Source organism: Aethalodelphis obliquidens, unplaced genomic scaffold (genome assembly GCF_003676395.1).
Source record: "Aethalodelphis obliquidens isolate GAN/ISIS:26980383/991018 unplaced genomic scaffold, ASM367639v1 scaffold61, whole genome shotgun sequence".
NCBI lineage: Eukaryota > Metazoa > Chordata > Mammalia > Artiodactyla > Delphinidae > Aethalodelphis > Aethalodelphis obliquidens.
Window position 1 is genome coordinate 3,619,288 of NW_020838005.1, and position 6,742 is coordinate 3,626,029.

Sequence of the window (6,742 nt, forward strand, 5' to 3'; positions counted from 1 at the left end):
TTTTTCAGATTCTTTTCCATTATAGGTTATTACAAGACACTGAGTATAGTCCCCTGTGCTATACAGTAGGTCCTTGTTGTTTACATATTTTATGTATAGTAGTGTGTATATGTCCATCCCAAACTTCTAATTTATCTTCCTGCACCCCATGCTCTCTCCCCTGGTAACCATAAGTTTGTTTTCTATGTCTGTGAGTCTATTTCTGTTTTGTAAATCGGTTAATTTTTTCATGTTTTTAGATTCCACATATAAGTGATATCATATGAAGTTTGTCTTTCTCTGTCTGACTAACTTCACTTAATATGATAATCTCCAGGTCCATTCACATTGCTGCAAATGGCATTATTACGTTCTTTTCTTTGGCTGAGTAATATTCCATTGTGTATATATACCACGTCTTCTTTGTCCATTCCTCTGTCGATGGACATTCAGGTTGCTTCCACGTCTTGGCTATTGCAAATAGCACTGCTATGATATTGGGGTGCATGTATCCTTTTGAATTACAGTTTTGTCCAGATATATGCCCAGGAGTGGGATTGCAGGATCATATGATAACTCCATTTTTAGCTTTTTAAGGAATCTCTCCGTACTGTTCTCCATAGTGGCTGCACCAATTTACATTCCCACCAACAGTGTAAGACGGTTCCCTTTTCTCGATACCCTCTCCAGCATTTATTGTTTGTAGACTTTTTAATGATGGCCATCCTGACTGGTGTGAGGTATGAGGTGATACCTCATCGTAGTTTTTATTTGCATTTCTCTAATAATTAGCAATATCGAGCATTTCTCATGTGCCTGTTGGCCATCTGTGTCTTTCTGTTTCTAATTTTATTGATTTCTGCTCTTATCTTTTTGCTTTCCTTCTGGCTACTTTGGGTTTATTTTGTTCTTGCTTTTCTAAATCCTTAAGGTGAAAACTTAGATAATTGATTTGAGATCTTCCCTCTTTTCTAATATAAGCATTTAAAGTTATAAATTGCTCTTTAAGCATTTCGTTAGCTGCATCTCATAATTTATGATATATTGTGCTTTTTTCATTTAGTTCAAAGTATTTCTAATTTTCCTTGTGATTTATGCTTTCCCTCATGGGTTATTTAGCGTGTGTAGTTTAATTCCCAAATATTTTAGAGTTTTCCAAAGATCTTTCTGTTACTCATTTTCTGCTTTAATTCCCTAGAGTCAGAAATTTTATTTTGTATGATTTCCATCCTCTTGAACTTTTTTTTGGCGGTATGTGGGCCTCCCACTGCTGCGGCCTCTCCCGCCGCGGAGCACAGGCTCCAGACGCGCAGGCCCAGTGGCCACGGCTCACGGGCCCAGCCGCTCCGCGGCATGTGGGATCCTCCCGGACCGGGGCACGAACCCGCGTCCCCTGCATCGTCAGGCAGACCCCCAACCACTGCGCCACCAGGGAAGACCTATTGAACTTTTTGAAACTTGTTTTATGGCCCAGAATTTAGTCCATCTTGATGAATTCCATGTGCACTTAAAAAAGGATGTATACTCTGCTGTTGTTGGATATAGTGTTCTAGTTGGTCAACTATTTCTCCTTTCAGTTTTAAGTTTTGCCCCATGTATTCTGAAACTCTGTTATTAGAGGCACATATATTTAGAATTGTTTTCTCTTGATAAATTGCCTCCTTTATCATTATATATTGTCCCTTTTTATGCCTGGTAGTAATTCTGAAATCTTACTTAGTCTGATAAGAATACGGTCACTCCAGCTTTCTTTTGATTAGTGCTTACATGATATATCTTTATCCTTTTACTTGTAACCTATCTTTGTATTTATATTGTAACTGGGTTACTTGTGTCTAGCCCTCTATGCTTTGTAATTGGAGTGTTTAGACCATTTAAGTTTAATGTAATTATCAACATGGTATATTTGAAAGTTGTTAAGAGAGCAAATCTTATGAGTTCTCAGCACTAGGGGAAAAAAAACAATTTTGTGTGTGTTTCTATACAAGATGATAAATGTTAACTAAATTTATCATGGTGATCATTTCACAATATATGTAAGTCAAAATCATTAGACTGTACACCTTAAACTTATACAGTGCTATAGGTTGATTATATCTCAATAAAACTGTAAAAGAAAAAGTAAAGAAAAATATCTATATGGTTAGATATAAATATACCATTTGCTATTTGCTTAACAATTGTCCCAGAGTTTTGTTCCTTTCTTCCCATCTTGTTTTGGATTGGATTGGACTTTTTAATATTACACCTTATCTCCAGTCTTGCCTCGTTAGCTTCATCTCTTTGTTTTTGTGGTTGTCATCTTCTTTGTTGTCGTCATCACTGTTTTAGTTGTAGCCCTCGGGCTGGTTTCTACTGTACAGCGAAGTGAAGTAGCGTTCCCTGTGCTATACAGCAAGTTCTCATCAGTTATCTATTTTATACATATTAGTCATAGTAGTGTATATATGTCAATCCCAATCTCCCAATTCATCCCACCCCCTCTTTCCCCCCTTGGTGTCCATATGTTTGTTCTCTACATCTGCGTCTCTATTTCTGCCTTGCAAACTGGTTCATCTGTACCATTTTTCTAGATTCCACATATATGTGTTAATATATAATATTTGTTTTTCTCTTTCTGACTTACTTCACTCTGTATGACAGTCTCTAGGTCCATCCACGTCTCTACAAATGACCCAATTTCATTCCTTTTTATGGCTGAGTAATATTCCATTGTATATGTGTACCACATCTTCTTTATCCATTTGTCTGTTGATGGATATTTAGGTTGCTTCCATGACCTGGCTATTGTAAATAGTGCTGCAATGAACTTTGGGATGCATGTGTCTTTTTGCATTATGGTTTTCTCTGGATATGTGCCCAGCAGTGGGATTGCTGGGTCATATAATAATCCTGTTTTTAGTTTTTTAAGGGACCTCCATACTGTTCTCCATAGTGACTGTATCGATTTACATTCCCACCAACGGTGCCAGAGGGTCCCTTTTCTAGTGGCTGTTTTTAAATCTTTGTCTATTAATTCCATCATAGCTGTCATTTCTATATTTGCTTCCATAGATTTTTCTCCTGATTATATGCAATATTATCATGCTTCTTTGTATGCCTGTATGTAGATTTTTATTAGACACCAGATATTTTTAATTTTACATCATTGGACCCGGTTTGGACTTTGTTCTGGCATGCCTATAATTTACTTGAAAGCAGTATGATTCTTTCAAGGCTTGCTTTTAAGTTTTGTCAGAGTGGGTCCAAATTAGCCTTTTGTCTGTGAGAAGGTGCCGATCAGGAGAAAAGAATCAAGTCCAAGGACAAAGTGAATGGAGAGGAATAGGACTCAGGAGCCAAGGACAGAGCACAGAGGAGTGGATAGATCAAGGAGCTGAGACTGGCACAGCAGAGGAGTCACATTCCTGCAAAAGTCACTGGGGTGGAGTGGGAGGGAGTTTGTGTTCATATGTAACACTGAGTTAGGTTCTGGGCTTGGATCATCATAAGCAAGTTTCTCACTTACATTCAGAGGCTGAGTGTGATGTGGACATTCTCTTGGTGAACATCTAGCATACTTTGTCTCCACCCACTCAAAGGAAGAGCTGAGCCGGCTCCATGTATTAACCAAAATTCTTGCCACACAATTACAAAATGACCTCTAGGGGGCATTGCAGACCCCGTTGAAAACCACTGGTTTGGGATCTCAGGATTTAAAATATGCCCTTACTCTGCCCTTTATTGGCACCAGTTTCTCAGCTTGCCACATCATGAGAGGCCTCCCAAAAGCCCTTTCCTTCAGATACTCTTCCTGGATGAGGAATTCATTTACTTCTGTGGCTGCAGCTATTGCCCAAGGTCATGGCTCCCACACCTATATCCCAAGCCTCGTCCTCCTGTGCCTGCCTCTTCCTGTCTGCTCAAAGTCAGCTCACTCATTAAACCTCAGCTTAAGTGCCACCTATGCCATGAAGTCTTCTCCAATGCCTCCAGTTGTCAGTAACCCGTCCCTCCTCTTGCCCTCAGAGATGCTGCCAATGGTTTAGTTCTTAATTGTGCAGAACTCCTCAAGCTGTAGTCCTGATTCTCTCCCTAAAAACCTGGAGAATGGCTTGTTAAAATGGAATTGCCAAGGAAACATCCTCAAAAGATAATAATCTCAATAAGCCTGGTCAATTATTTTCATTTACAAACACCCACATCAAAGAAATGTATATCTCAACAAACTCTCAGGGATTTTGATACAAACTGAAATTGGAAGAAAAATTACCTTGGGCGTTTCATGTATGTCCCACATGGTTGTCCCCATTGAAAGGTTTTGTAAACCTTTTCAATGTGAGAATTGTTTTTTAATGCTTGGAAGTGAGCACCATGCTGGACATATAATTGGAATTTTTAGTTTTCAGCATCAGGAATTGGAGATTAATGGGACCCAGGGGGGTCTTGGTGATGGGTTTTATTCTCCTGCATAATCTGGATCAACCACCTTTATTCCTTGATGTGTGCAATTGATAGTGTTTTCTGAGTCCTATATACAGTGCTTCAGTAAAATTCAATACAAAGGAAGCTTCAAGACAAGTACCCTGGCCTTTCTTTCAACCAGATTGCTGCCTCTAATCCCATCCTCTACAGACATGCTGGAGCAACCATTGCCTGGGACCCAAAGATTAATAAAACTAGTTTCTGTTTTCAAGGAATTTCAAGTCTAACATCTGAGAAAGATAGGTAAATATAATTATACAGTAATCAAAACATCTAAGAGGTACAGAAGTATTGGCAGAGTCAGGGAACTTAATATCTAAACTGAGTTTAAAAGAATGCATAGGAATTAATTCAACCAGGCAGGGAAGAGCAACTTAAGCAAGGGAACCTAAATGTGCAAACAATGGAGGTGTGGATCAACAGGGTTTATCAGGGAATGAATGGGAAGTGCAGCAGTTTGGTGAAAGAGGGTGGTGGGAATGGACCTTCCTCTTGACCTCGGGTATTCCAATGAAAAGATGAAGAAGCTGGTGGGATACATTTGTGGGAATAGACCCTTGAGGTCACTCTTGTCTCCTTTTACTCAGAAGCAGACAGTTCTTTTTTTTTAATTTTTTTTATTAATTAGTTTATTTATTTATTTTTGGCTGCATTGGGTCTTTGTTGCTGCACGTGGGTTTTCTCTAGTTGCGGTGAGCAGGGGCTACTCTTTGTTACGGTGTGCAGGTTTCTCATTGCGATGGCTTCTCTTGTTGCAGAGCATGGGCTCTAAGCACACGGCTTCAGTAGTTGTGGCACATGGGCCCAGTAGTTGTGGCTCGCAGCTCTAGAGCGCAGGCTCAGTAGTTGTGGCGCACGGGCTTAGTTGCTCTGCGGCATGTGGGATCTTCCCTCAGCAGGGCTCGAACCTGTGTCCCCTGCATTGGCGGGCGGATTCTTAACCACTGCGCCACCAGGGAAGTCCCCAGAAGCAGACAGTTCCTGATGGTATGGTCACAGCCTCTCACTTTCTCAAGCACAGCAGGTTTCCGAAGCCCCTGGGGTTACAGCTTTGGGCTCCTTATTCATTCTAGGGCAGTGACTTTCCAAAGGTTTGACTGCAACTTCTAGTAATAAATGCATCTTCTTTTCCCACTTAGGTTGTTATATAATATTGAGCAAAGAATTTGAAAAAGAATAGATAACATGTATATGTATAACTGAATCACTTTGCTGTACACCTGAAACTAACATGACATTGTTAATCAACTGTACTCCAATATAAAATAAAAAGTTAAAAAAAATACATCTTATGCTATGACCTGGAACTTACATACAAATATAAAATTGAAATACAATTTCCATAAAACAATATCTCCATTACTGCCTGGAATCACTTTGATATGTTATTTTCTATTTCCGTTTCCATTTAAATTCTCTTCTGTTCCTATTTTTAAAAACTTAAAAACTTAAATTTGGGTGGCACACACTAAGTTGATTTCACAATCCAATGAGTTACAACTCGCAGTCTGAGGAACACTGTCCTAAGACATATCCTAGTTCGAGAGTGTTGAGAAGCAGCACAGTGCAGGAGCTAAGAACTTGGACTCTGGAAGCAAAACACCAGAATTGACATCTTTGTTCTCTCACTTACAACCTGTGTGGCCTTGGGCAAGTTACTTAACCTTTCTAAGCCTCAGTTGCCTTGTCTGCAAAATGGGATAATAGAGTTGTTGTGAGGATTAAGTGAGTATATATATATATATATATATATATATATATATATATACTGACTCAGAAAATTGTCAGGCATCTAGTAAATGTTGCCCATGTGTTAGCTGCCACCACCATCATCATCATCATCATCATCATCTCTGATCCCTCCTGTTATCCTATTCTAAAATGAAGCTAAATTGCAGTACCACTAGTGGGGGCAGAGGGGATAGCAATACCAAACGATTTATTTACAAAGCTGTACAAAACTACAGTGTGAGGGGCAGGGTGGGGAGGTGCCCTGGGATCCTGTTCACACAGGCTGCCCCCACCCCACTCCTGTTTGCAGGGATAGGAGGAGGGAGACTCCTTTCCCAGCCGTGGTTTGGCGTTCTGGATAAAGGGATGACTGCTGGATCTGAAATGATCCCCTCTGCTTTCCCCTAACAAACGTTTTATTTCCTCACTAGCTCGCTGTTTGTGACCACCTAGCATCCCACACCCCTAAAGTGAGGACTTCCTTCTTACTCTGCATCTTGGGGACCACATTAGAATGTCAGTCCATGCAAAGGGAAATTGGATGTTTTCTTACCAATTCAGTGCACTC